This window comes from Girardinichthys multiradiatus, chromosome 18 (genome assembly GCF_021462225.1).
Source record: "Girardinichthys multiradiatus isolate DD_20200921_A chromosome 18, DD_fGirMul_XY1, whole genome shotgun sequence".
NCBI classification, from domain to species: Eukaryota; Metazoa; Chordata; class Actinopteri; order Cyprinodontiformes; family Goodeidae; genus Girardinichthys; species Girardinichthys multiradiatus.
In genome coordinates, this window is record NC_061810.1 from 44,550,004 (window position 1) to 44,564,453 (window position 14,450).

Here is a 14,450-nt window from a genome sequence, read left to right on the forward strand (position 1 = left end):
ACTCTGAAGGACGCAAACTACTTCAAAACCTTCTTAATCCAAACTGATGCGTCCCTGTGGCAAACCCTGGAATATTTCCTTGACATTACATGATTCATTGTCTCATAAATAGTCGAGCTTGTTCCATAGCTTCTTCTAACATACGTTTGCCTTTGCTTTGCCTAAAGGATTAAAGTCAGTGAGAGGTTTGAGGACACAACAGCTGTGAACATGTTTGAACACAAAATGAAATTGGTGCATCGTCCAAATGTGTTGTAGGTGTTGTATTTTAGCCTAAACCAAAAGAAATAAGGTTTGATACATTTAATGTTAATCTAAAGTTTCAAGAAAAGGAATAATTTGTTGCTCTGCAGTTGACTTGTCATACATTTTTATGAAAATGGACAAATTACTGTCTTATCTGCAGGAGACATCAGTCAGAAAAATCTCTAACTTCTTTCTGCTGCAGATCAGATAGTGTTGATTAGTACTTGAAACAACCGCAAATAAATAAACAAGAAATTAACTTTACACAATGTTTTCTGTCTTTTTTAACAGACATGTTGTTTACTGATTAAATATGAACATGACATGCATTGTATGGAATTACCCACCAGTTTAAAAATGACCAAAAGTACACATTATTTTTTTGCGGCACTAGTGGCCTTTATTTTATCAATTTTCAACAGTAAGCAGATAGGAAATGGTGGAAGAAAGGTGTGCAGATTCGATCCCTACTGCTGCCAATAACTTCATGTTATTTTGCTGTAGATGATACATACTAGACAAAGCTATAGAAGGAATTAGTGCCGTGACTGAGAGCGTGTACTATTTTTCATCGCATAGATGTTAAACTGTATCAGAGCTTATCTGTTTAGCTGTGTCTCTGTTCTAGATGAAGCCACTACAGGAACTACTGCATCAATTAACTCTTTCCCTTTTCCTTGACATATAAAGTACTCCTAGACCAGGGTTTCTTTTGTGTGTTTTTAGTGTGCCTATTCTGTCTTCTCAAACTCTCAGTCGAAAGACTTAAACGGCCACTCACACCAGGCTTGGAGAAGGTTTCTTCCTGTTAAAAAGGAGATTTCTTTTACACTGTCACCATATGCATGCTCAGGACGAGGGTTTGCTGCAAACTAAATTACTTGATACAATCAACCTGCCACTGTTGCCACATGTTTGCTCAGGAGGACAGATTACTGCAAAGTCATTTGGATGGAAAACCTTTTTACCATTAGGAATGTTAAACTGAACTTGACATTTTATATTTTTACAATAAAGATTGAATCAGAAGGCCTGTAACAGACTTCAAGTCTGTCTGTATGATTGGATTAAATTATTCTGTATGTGGATTGGAGCTGTTTGTTTTGTAAATTGCCTTGAGGTGACTTTTGTTATAAAAAAACTGAATTGTCAGGAAGCTTCAACAAGCTAAGAAGCACAACACTTCTACATCGTAAGTTCTTGTTTACAACCCTTTCCGTTTCCGTTTTTCATTCCGCTCTGAGGAGCTCTCTCAGCAGCAAACCCCCACATTCCAGAAGAAATCGCAGACTCAACAAGCATGAAATTCATTTCTCACATGGCTGCATCTGTGCCTCCTAATCATAACCTGGACTGACAATTCAATCCCATACTCCATCCCCTGCTTCCTCCTCCCCATTCACCCCATGTCTCTTGCAAAACCGCCTCACCTCCCACTGCCTCCTTCAGTCTCCCCAATTACAACCCAGCCACCCCCACCACCTACTCATTAGGCCCTACAAGAAAAAGAAAAATGAAGAAAAAAAAACTCAATTAGGAACATCAACTGTATTTACAGTAGTGGCTGTAAGGGAGTCAGTGACCCAGTTCCTCTCTGCAAGTCCAACCAGCACACTTCCCAAAAGCACAACCACCTCCTGGCCTTCAGGACGAAGACCAAGGTGGGGTGAAGTGTGGGTGCCGGATGTGGTGTCAAGGTCAGACTGAACTCCCTGACTAATGGCTGGTCAGAGCTGGTAATTAGGCTGAGAGGCAGAACAGTGCGCCTTCATTCCCTGGAGAGACATGTTTTCTGGGCTGCGACAATTTATCACTTGTGTGCCTCAAAATATCTAAAACTGATGAATGTGTGAGGCCAGGTAAAAGGCTGGACTCGAGGCTAATTACAGCAGATCTGCTGTCAAAGTGCCAGGAACATACATTCAGGGCTGCAGAACATTTCTGCTAAATCCTAGATCCCTGAGCTCGCATGTGAGGGCGGTGGAGAGATGAGGCGGTCAGTGTTACCCCCCAATGAGAGCGTGCAGCCAACCTTAAAATCCTTGGCTAGATGTGAAACGCACATGTGGGAATAAAATAAACTTCAGGTAAACCCTAAAAGTCAATTAAAGCCTACCTATTGAAGCGTTGGCTGGAAGACATCTATAAACATAAAAAACAAAAACAGCATTGTATTAAAATACAGAACTGTTGTCATCCAAACAACAGTGGTTTACTACTGCCTAATGTGAGTTTTAACAATATGAAATTTAGCATAGCTAAATTTTTCTCATTCGAACCAGTTGAAAATTCAATCAAGCCCGCAGTAAACAACAGCACATGAACGTATTTGTAGAAGGATTTCAAATTACAATTAGGATTCAATAAGAAAAATTACAATTGCATTCAAAAACCTGTTGTAAATACGACAAAAATCTACAAAAGATGCAGCATTAATTGGTCAAAACTCTTGAAATCCATCATACACTTTTTACCACAGCTAACAATATACACTCACCAGCCACTTTATTTAAGTACACCTGTCCAACTGCTCATTAACGCAAATTTCTAATCAGCCAATCACATGGCAGCAACTCAGTGCATTTAGGCATGTAGACATGGTCAAAATGATCTGCTGCAGTTCAAACTGAGCATCAGAATGGGGAAGAAAGGTGATTTAAGTGACTTTGAACGTGGCATGGTTGTTGGTGCCAGACGGGCTGGTCTGAGTATTTCAGAAACTGCTGATCTACCGGGATTTTCACACACTACCATCTCTAGGATTTACAGAGAATGCTCCAAAAAAGAGAAAATATCCAGCGAGCGGCAGTTCTGTGGGCACAAATGCCTTGTTGGTATGCCAGGGGAGAATGGCCAGACTGGTTCGAACTGATAGAAAGGCAACAGTAACTCAAATAACCACTTGTAACAACCAAGGCATGCAGAAGAGCATCTCTGAACGCACAACACATCAAAGGCGAGTGTCGCGACTGTGGCTCAGTAGGAAGAGTAGTTGTCTTGCTATCAGAAGGTTGTGGGTTCGATTCCAGCTTCCTCCTGCCATATGTCGATGTGCCCCTGGGCACTTAACCTCAAGTTGCCTACCGATCTGCATATTGGTGTATGAATGTGTGAGCGATTGGGTGAATGTGGCTCTAGTGTAAAGCGCTTTGAGCAGTCTGTATGACTGGAAAAGCGCTATATTAGTTCAGTCCATTTACCATGAGACAGATGAGCTACAGCAGCAGAAGACCACACTGGGTGCCATTTCTGTCAGCTAAGAACAGCAAATTGAGGCTACAAGGCTCACCAAAACTGGACAATAGAAGATTGGAAAAACGTTGCCTGGTTTGATGAGTCTTGATTTCTGCTTTGATATTTGGATGATGGGGTCAGAATTTGGCATCAACAACATGAAAGCATGGATCCATCCTGCCTTGTATTGATGGCTCAGGCTGGTGGTGTAATGGTGTGGGGGCTATTTTCTTGACACACTTTGGGCCCCTACTACAAATTGAGCATCGTGTCAACGCCACAGGCTACCTGAGTATTGTTGCTGACCATGTCTATCCCTTTATGACCACAGTGTACCCATCTTCTGATGGTTACTTCCAGCAGGATAACGCGCCATGTCATAAAGCACGAATCATCTCAGACTGGTTTCTTGAACATGACAATGAGTTCACTGGACTCAATAGAGCACCTTTGGGATGTGGTTGAACGGGAGATTTGCATCATGGATGCAGCCGACAAATCTGCAGCATCTGTGTGATGCTACCATGTCAATATGGACCAAACTCTCTGAGGAATGTTTCCAGTACCTTGTTGAATCTATGCCACAAATGATTAAGGCAGTTCTGAAGGCAAAAGTGGGTCCAACCCGCTACTAGCAGAGTGTACCTAATAAAGTGGCCGGTGAGTGTAGTCTAAATCTGGTTTTACCTTCCTGTTATGAAAAGATCATGGTTTCTGCTCTGAATAAGGTCTATAAAAACAAACTGAACTGAACTGAGACTTGATCCATTTGTTCTTATGAGTCTTTGGGGGTGTTGGGACCCAGCCATAGTTACAAAATGAATGGCCAGTACAAGCCTTTCTGGAACTTTCAAAATAAATCGCATTAACCTACTTCCAGCACAGCCAGAAACAGGGAATAACAGCAGACTTCCCATGACGTCACTGTCCAAATAAAATCACCGCTTTTGCAACAAACTGACCTCTTCCACACGGGTCCCCCAGAGGAACTGGACGGAGGGACTAATGTCTCTTTGCTGGCAAACAGACATAACTCTTCAAACTGGATCCAAGAGTGTCATAAAATCCCACGATCAACTGCACTAAGTTAAGTAGGAATGAATTGCTGTTTGTGTATCCGGTATTCATTCATGAACGGGTTGATTAAGGTACAAGCGTTGCTTGACTTTCTCTCTGAGATCTACAGAATCAAACACTGTTCCAGAGAGTTCCCAGCAGAGACTCTGTCTCTACGACGCTGAGTGGGGCAGTTTTTCCCGATCTGAAGGAAGGACATCGGGCCGCATTACCATGGCTACAGCAGTAACGTACAGTTTAGCTGGCCGACGGAACGAGCCACCCACCCCACAGCTATGGAAGTTAGCAAGTTAACCCTTTGTTCACGGTGGATGCTTTCGCCCGGACAACTTTTCCTCAGCACGGTTCACGTAAGAGGTAGTGTTGGGCAGAGAGAAGTAGAATGAAATAATCTAAACTTTTTTCGTTTTATGACGTTTGGTTTTGTTTGTGTTGAAACTCAGCCATCTTAGTGCTAGCAGATTATCTGCTCAGCACATGTGCTCAGTTTGTGTTCTGTGTTTGTGTTTTTTTCTTTTTTAAAGTTAAGACAAACTTTATTTGAAGGGTTATTTTAAAGACAGAAGATTGGCCATAACGCGCCATCCACACTTATGCATTTTAACCCTTTTATTAATGGTATTTTAAAGGTATGTGTTTGATTCTGATAATAAGCTACAAGCTTCTTTTGTTAGCTTCAGCTAAGAACACGTGCTTGCCTGCTAAGATCATTTACCCAAAAAGGTTGTTAGTTTTCAATCTAGTAAAATAATATTTCCCTAAATATTTTACTAGACTTGATAACTAAATAACATAATTAAGCCCATTTCTCAAAGATTTGGTTCTTATTCAAAATATTTCTTTAAATATTATTTTAATAAATAAAGGCAGCTAATTAAACACCGTTGAGAATTGGTCATCCAGAAGGTTGGTTTTATTCAGCAAATTCTTTAAAATATGATTTTATTAAAATAATATTTTATCTGATCTTGCATTGTGAATGGTTGTCTAAAGGTAAGTTGATTATTGCCTAAGTTGCCTAAGTCCAAGACTAACTTAACTTCATTTCCAGATTCTTCAAGATAATCCTTAGTTCTCAAACATAAACATTGCATGGTAATGTTGCATCTCTCTTTCAGTCATGGTTTCCAATCATCTTTAATCAACTTGTTTATATTGTATATAGCCCATTAGTCTTCATTATTCTTTAATTCTGCTTTGTAGCTTAGTTGGATTGTTTTAGCATAGTAATGAGTTTGTTGATTGTGCTATGAATCAGAAAAAGGCGGACCCAAGATTCAGCCAGACACAGTACTGAAAGTTTAAAAGGTTTATTCAGCCACAGGAAAACGTCACACAGGTAACACTCCTCACAGCTTCCAGGAATTACAGGCAGAAAGAGGGATTAGTGACTTGTAGTCTCTCCAGATTTTGCAAGGATCAGAAAAGTCACTAACCTGCTTTTGTCTTGAGTGGAACTTGAAACCCAGAGGGGAAACCTCAGTGGGCGGCTGGCGGTGATCTCCACAGCACAGGTAAAAAGTGACTCCAGGCTGAATAATTCGAGGGCTAGGCTGGCTCAATAATCCAAGGACAGAAACAGGGTCAACGATCTGAACAAGAGGCGTCAGGCAAGGGGCAGGCAGAGGCATAAACCAGATGCAGGAAACAAGGTCGACAACCAAAATCCAAATAGTCCGACAGGGAGCAGGCAGAGGCATAAAACCAAAAGGCAAGGCAAGGTCAAGAACAATGATCGGAATGCTGGATATCTACTCACACGATGGCTTTCAAAAAATCTGGCACCGTCTGCTTGTCAGAGTCAATATATATCAGGGAAGACACAGCTGCTTGGCATTCCACAGATTGCACTACACTGCAGCAGCCACTAGGTGCATCTAATCTGCTGATTGCAGCCAGGGAGACAGGGTAGAGCAGATGTGCCAGAATCATAACAGATTGAAATATGTTTGACTTTGAGTTGACTTATTTTGTTAATAAATTCTTGTATTTTAAGAAATTGTGTGAATTTATTCCATGTGTGTGCAGAGTTTTGCTGTTCAATAATGTCAGAGCTTGGTTCATCCCTTTTAATTTTGTCCAAAATTTTGTCCAAAGCCTTATTGGGCTGGTATTCACAGGATAACCCTTAACAGACCGAAGTATTATTTAATAAAATTATTTAATAAAATGAAAGTATTAATATGAAATATTAAATAATATATTCATATTCATAATTACAACAGGGGTATTGGTGCTCAGGATGTAAAAACCCGGCAGTAGGATTAAGCACGTCCAGAAAATTCTGTACACGCTTAACAGGACAACAATGAACTAGACTGAGCATAAGTGGATTAAAATCCAAACTGTGTACTTTTGGTAAAGTGTCTTAATTTGACTTTTGTTTGATATGGGCACAAAAAAAAACTGAATTGAATTGAATTAATGCATCTCTGTGACGTACACATTTTCACCACATACTCCAGTTGCCAGGGGGCTGCACGGTGGTGCAGTTGGTAGCACTGTTGCCTTGCAGCAAGAAGGTCCTGGGTTCGATTCCCGACCGGGGGTCTTTCTGCATGGAGTTTGCATGTTCTCCCTGTGCATGCGTGGGTTCTCACCAGGTACTCCAGCTTCCTCCCACAGTCCAAAGACATGCCTGTTAGGTTAATTGGTCACTCTAAATTGCCCTTAGGTGTATGAATGAGTGTGTGCATGGTTGTTTGTGTGTTGCCCTGCGATGGACTGGCGACTTGTCCAGGGTGTACCCTGCCTCTTGCCCATAGACTGCTGGAGATAGGCACCAGCTCCCCTGCGACCCACTATGGAATAAGTGGTAGAAAATTACTGACTGACTCCAGTTGCCTTCTGAATTGTAAAAACACAGTGTGCACAAACAAATACTAAAAATTAAATTGAGACTGTATTGGATCACTTTATAAAGAGGAATTGTAACTGGATTAAAATAGATTGAATCAGATCTGATTTTAATTTGAGTTTGAAATGAAAAAACAGGAAAAAGCCCACTGCAGGAGTAAGAAGATATAAAAAATACACGAGAGTTGGGGAATTGCGACATAGTCAAAATTTTATAAAGTGGATTGAACTAAACTGACTTCTCCAGAATGGAGTCCGTCTTTGAGTATATTGAAATTTGACCTTGGTAATATTGGAACTGTGCCTTAATATGGCTTTTGTATTGAAGTGGCACCATAAAACTTCTGAATTTATTTGGGGTTTGTTTTCTGAGGCTACACAGGTTTTCACAGGTTAATCCAGTTACCTTCCCAGTGTACTATCATGCGAAAACATCACAGCAGGATTAATTAAGTGGATGTACAAAATGCATAACTTAGGGCATTTTCCATGTGGTCCCGATAAGTTGATAAGTTAGTCAACTTGTAGCTTTTTCTGGTGATTTAGTTTCTTTTCACACAGAGAAAACTCAGAGCAAAGCAAGCCTGTCACTACAAGCCTCATTCAGCCTGTTCATTGTGGTGATGTGTCAAGTGCAAAAGATGTGGCTCTGAAAGCCGATGCTTTGTAGTGAATCAGAAGAGCCAATTCGCATCGAGTGAAACCTTTTGCTGCTTTGCTTTCACAGTGCTCAGCCCCAGATATGTGATGATCACAGTTGATTGACCAACATGGCAACCATGCGGCCAATCACATGCAACGATATAGGATTGTTGCATTATGTGAACAGAGAGATATTTGCCTTTTTGATGAAAGAGCAACAGAGGATGCTGCAAGGAGAAATCCTATAGCCGATTTTGCAACGGAGGTGAGATCTTATCTTGAGGAGCTCCTGATCCAACGAGCTGAAGACCCAGTGAGCTCATGGCAGACCAAGGCTTCAGTCTTTCTGTGCCTGGTGACGGTGATGGAGGGGAGACTTTATATCATGGCACCCTTCTGAGAGAATCTTCTCAAAAACAGGGCAGATACTCACGGAGAGACGAAATCAGATCAGCCCATCCAAGCTGAGGCATCTGATTTTTCTGAATCCCAATCTGCACCGAGGACATTACTGTTTGCTTTAGTTTGGTTCTGATTCTGTTCTGTGGATTTGTTTTTTGTTAATTTGTGCAATAAAAAATTTGACTAAGATATTACAGAAAATCAAGAATAGTTTTAATACCTACTAAAAGCACAACATTAAGCATTAGTTTGCCTCTCTGTTGTACGGGGCTTTATGCTTTACCAAAAATACGAACGGCCTTGTTTATTAGTTTGTTTACTCTGCAGCATGCCACAATGCAATGCAAACCAGGCTAAAGGAAAGCATTCAGGTCAAGCTTGCAGCGTGCACCTGGCAACTGCATCGCACCAAGGTTGGATCACATTCTCACCGTAAACGATCCGCTCTAGTTCCTTTGGACCCGTACCGATACCACCTCCTCCAAACAGTCTTAGTGTGATTGCTGTGTTCACATCTTCACAAACAAACTGCACCAAGGGGGGGGGGGCAAATGAATCCAGAGTGAGTTTTAAATGGACTAAACATCTCAGGTGTAAATAGGCCCTTAGTGAATTAAGCTGAATCATTTTTAAATGGGAAGCTGTTCAAATGTGAATTTTAGTTTTAGAGGATGTTTAAAAACAACAAAGTTTCTTACAAAAAGTAAGCCACGTATCTTTCATATGTTTTGGAAATGAAATAGTAAAAAGTTGGCCCAGACAGCTAAAGAAGTTTTATTTTTAGCAAATTGCACCTTGAAATGAACCGGGAACACAGTTTAAAAACCGCAAAGCCACTAGCCAGTAGTGCTAATAAAGCACTACTTTTTTCTTTCTGGCTAAACCTGAGCATGATAGCATCAAGGCTATTTCAGATATATGATGATGAACTGCTGTATGTCAAAAACTGCTGTTCAGGGCTCTATAACACACGTCTTTACCAGGGCTGATCAAAGGAGGAGTCTGCTGGTGTGGGTCTTTGCGTGTTCATAGCATGTTGTGTCAGTGCAGGCCACGGCGAGGGTGCTCTGGCAGTTTGGCAGCACTGTGCTCCAGGCCCCTCGCTCCTTGGATTAATGCCGATTGTTTGAGAATGACACGGAGCTCCGGACCACACAGGGAGAAGGAGGGGGGAACTCCGACCTGCAAGAGAGGGAAGTAGAGTCTTTAGAGTTTTCAGCAAGAAGCTTCAATCTACAATGATGTTCTCCATCTTTGTGCACCACATAAACTCTTTCTTTCTTTATCTAAAACTCTCAGCCTTTATGTCCCTGTTTTCATTCACCCTTTGAAAACTAATGCGCTTTACTCAAGCATTTTCTTTCCTGGGGTTAGCATGAAATAGTATTTCCTAAAATACAGCCTGTGGAGGATCTGTGTAGTGTGGGGTTTGAGTGTAGCATATCTGTGCAATGTTTTGTGGGAGGTCTGAAGCACAGTGAGGGAGACACACAGGGAGGGACATGAAGAGGACAACAATTCATCAAAAAAATGCTGCCTTCAATTAGATGAACTCTTACTAAAAGCATTGCTGTTTTTTTGGTTGGACTCATTAATTTTTTGCAGTGATGTGCAAAAGGATACTCGGTAAACACAAATAGATGTCCCACATTTATCAGTTGAGTCAGCAGGAAAGCCAAACTCTCCCACCAACTCCAGCGGAGGAGGATGTTGACAAAGAGCTGTCAGCCTGCTTGGTCCAAATTAAGTGAAACAGGAGTGAATAAAACTCAGGAGCTGGAAATGACAGCAAACACGAGACTGACAGCTGTGTTTATGGAGCAGGGTGTGGGACCCAGCACTGCACATTCACTCAGCCCAAAAATCTGATTCCATGACCTGCCCAGATGCTGCATACATATCTAGACATATATGTAGGCCTATGTGTGTTGGTGGAGAGGTGTGTATAGTGATGGCAATAGAGGGTAATCTACATAAGTAAATCTATCAAAGTCTATCAAAATAATCAAAATAAAATAATGAAGTGGCATATTGAGGCATTTATGACATTCATTTCTTCTTGGGAAAGTATTGTGGCATGCAGTTTTACGACATAGCCGTTTTATGAATGTTTCTTGTTTAGGCGGAGAAAGGAAGCTTTGGAGAGAGTTGGTGTGTTTCGATCTGTTCTGGTCCCTACAACATGGCTGTGGCCAACAGCAGCCAAAATAAAAAGCTCCAGGCTTCAACCGTGTCATCCTGAGTGTGAGTTACTAGTCCTAGCAAGAGAAATCGTTACAGTATGTTTCTCTTGTGTCGAGACCTGGCACATAGTTACACTTGGGCTTCCGGGGCGGAAGCCCCAGATGTTTTCTGAACATCCTCGGACTTCTTAATAGAAGAAATTTAGAAGTATTAAAAAGATGCAGCCACAAAATGGTATTGGACTTCACATTTTTATTTAAAAACAATCACATTTTTTTCAATTGTGTTCCATATAATCACGTCCTGCTTCACCTAACCCTTCAATGAGTTAAAAGGAGAAGACAAAAAATACTTATTTGCGCACTCGCAGCACCACAAATGCCCAACTACGTGCACAGCCAGAGACGGACTCCATTCTGGAGAAGTCCAGAACAGCAGTTTACTCCAGGTCGACCTGCCTCCTTCATTACCTGAAACGTTACACTGAGCGCCTCAAACAGGGATAATTTCAGAGCAACCGTGAAGCCAACAGAAGAGTGGGAGGCCTGGTGGGTGTGTGTTCAGGAACAGGTGGACGCCGATCGGTATAACCCAGACAAAGATAGCGGTAAATCCTGAATGCTGACTCGGAATGGGCTAATTGTAAGTTACAGCTAATCACTGATTCACCCAGCAAGACATGAGGTGGAGGTTCACTCTAATGAGCATCTTCAGGGTCATAATGAGGGACTTTCACCTGAGCTACAGGTAAAGTTAAATGATCTGTGATAGAAAACAGTAGCAACCTTCTCTGTGAGCATATAGCGGGATTTGCATCATAATGTGAAAATATCTGGTCCTTTACTTCAGTCAAAATAAAAGCATTTAATCCTAACGTAGCTGAACGCATTAAAAGATCCTTCAGATCAACACATTGCATCTCATTGCTGCAGCCAATCTTATAGTCAAGTTCTACATGTAGACAGAAAAAAGTGTTGCTCAATAAACCAGGAAAATATCTCCTGGTTCCAGTAAGACGTAGTAGAAAGTGCAAAGCCTCCCTCTTCTCTTTCATATCTTCTGTGCTGATTCTAAACTCTAAGCTCTGGCTTTAAAGATGCAGGATAATTAAGAAATAAATCATAGCACTTAATCACAGGTGGACCATTGATTAGTTAACTATTTTATTTTTCTGACTTACACATGTAATATTATATAAACTAAACTAATTAACCAAGGATACAGTTTTACTGAAGGTTAGACATACATACCATATGTATACAGTTATTAATAACTGTAATATTAGCACTGATAAGGTCCAGGATGAGGCTTTATGTTATATTTTAAACACCACAACTTAACACCCTTTCCTCTCAAAGTGTTTAATTGTAAGAACTGCAATAATGTCTCACATGTTCTATGCAGAACAAAAGACTGTGTTGTAAAATGTTTCATTTATTATTTTTGGCAGGCCAAATTTCTTCAGAAGTGGAATGAAGGGCTGAAAAGATGGAGATAAAAGAGAACAGGTTCATAAAAGAAGGAACAATTTTAATAAAATGTTTCGAAAGCTCTTGGCATAATAAAATAAATGTGTTTTAGGATTTTACCATTTGACTAAGATTTAGGAAAATCAACTTTATACCACTTTCCTTTTTTGAAATATAAGAATAAAGACAATGGAGCCTCAGGAGGGGAACACTTTGATGAAAATGTAACGTTTTAAAAAAGGTCAATTATGTAGATGACAAAAGAAGCACATTTATCTGGCCCATTGTAAACATCTCTGAGTTTAAGAAAAACATTTGTCATCAAAAATTCAGATTAAGTTATTTTCTAAATACCTCAAAATGTGTCATTATTTGCTTCAGCAAAATGGTTTTTCATCAGGCCTAAACTATGTTTCTCCTTGTCCTTCATTCAGCTTCTAACAAAAATGAAAAGTAAAATTATTGCAAACCTTTTTTGTTTGATTCACAATAATTTACATTCAGTCTAAAACCAGCCGAGACAGAGAACTGGTACAATATGTCCTATATTATTTTAATTTTAAATTACCTATAAATTGTCTTGTTGAAATCTAAATATTTTGGATTTGGGCTAAAGCCCCCAATGTTTTGAGACCCTAAAAACGCCCCTGGTCAAGACAGTATATTTATCTTTGTGTCATTATTGTTACCTGGTCTTACCTGGTAACATTTTTCTGAATTCTCCTGGCTTTACTTCCTGTTTTATTTCTTCAAATACTATTTAAAACAAAAATCTATCTAAAATCGCCACGTTGCAATAACACCTTTAACTCACATGGGTCGGGTCCTGCTGCAGTAATCGCTATTTCTGTGGATTTTTCTAACTAATAACCCACACCAGCTGCGTCTACGTCAGCTGGTCGTGTTAAAGGGACTGGCATGTTTGCGTTAATTGATGAGAAGCAACGCTGAGCTCCTGATGTGTTCTCTTTAATTTGTTAACATTTGCCCCATCATGCCTGGCCTTTGGTAGCTAATTGCCACTTATCTGTTGTTAGGTTTAAGTCCGAGGCGTCTGCCTGGTTTTGTTGCCTCCTTGCCTGTTTAGTGTCATCCTATTGCCATTTGAATCTATATGGATCCTTGTTTATGTGAATTTTAGTTTAACAGATCAAATATAGTACAGACCAAATGTTTGGACACACCTTCTCATTCAAAGAGTTTTCTTTATTTTCATGACTATGAATATTGTAGCTTCACACTGAAGGCATCAAAACTATGAATTAACACATGTGGAATTATACACTGAACAAAAAAGTGTGAAACAACTGAAAATATGTCTTATATTCTAGGTTCTTCAAAGTAGCCACCTTTTGCTTTGATTACTGCTCCGCACACTCTTGGCATTCTGTTGATGAGCTTCAAGAGGTAGTCACCTGAAATGGTTTTCACTTCACAGGTGTGCCCTGTCAGGTTTAATAAGTGGGATTTCAAGCCTTATAAATGGGGTTGGGACCATCAGTTGTGTTTTGCAGGAGGTGGATACAGTACACAGCTGATAGTCCTACTCACTGCAACGAATAATCAGGACTGCAGAGAGAATAATCAGAGCTGACCTTCCCTCCATCCAGGACCTCACCTTCAGGCCGCCGCTACAGAGCACTGTTTACTAAAACCAGCCGCCACAGAGACAGTTTCTTTCCCCAGGCTGTTTCTCTGATGAACATTCAATAGAGTACAGAACAACAGCATACAGATGTTGCAAATGCACCTTTTTTGTAGCATAGAGGAGGAGGTGTGATGGTGTGGGGGTGCTTTGCTGGTGACACTGTTGGGGATTTATTCTAAATTGAAGGCATACTGAACCAGCATGGCTATCACAGCATCTTACAGCAGCATGCTATTCCATCCGGTTTGCGTTTAGTTGGACCATCATTTATTTTTCAACAGGACAATGACCCCAAACACACCTCCAGGCTGTGTAAGGACTATTTGACCAAGAAGGAGAGTGATGGGGTGCTGCGCCAGATGACCTGGCCTCCACAGTCATCGGACCTGAACCCAATCGAGATGGTTTGGGGTGAGCTGGACCGCAGAGTGAAGGCAAAAGGGCCAACAAGTCCTAAGCATCTCTGGGAACTCCTTCAAGACTGTTGGAAAACCATTTCAGGTGACTACCTCTTGAAGCTCATCAACAGAATGCCAAGAGTGTGCGGAGCAGTAATCAAAGCAAAAGGTGGCTTCTTTGAAGAAACTAGAATATAAGACATATTTTCTTTTTTGTTCAGTATATAATTCCACATCTGTTAATTCATAGTTTTGATGCCTTCAGTGTGAAGCTACAATATTCATAGTCATGAA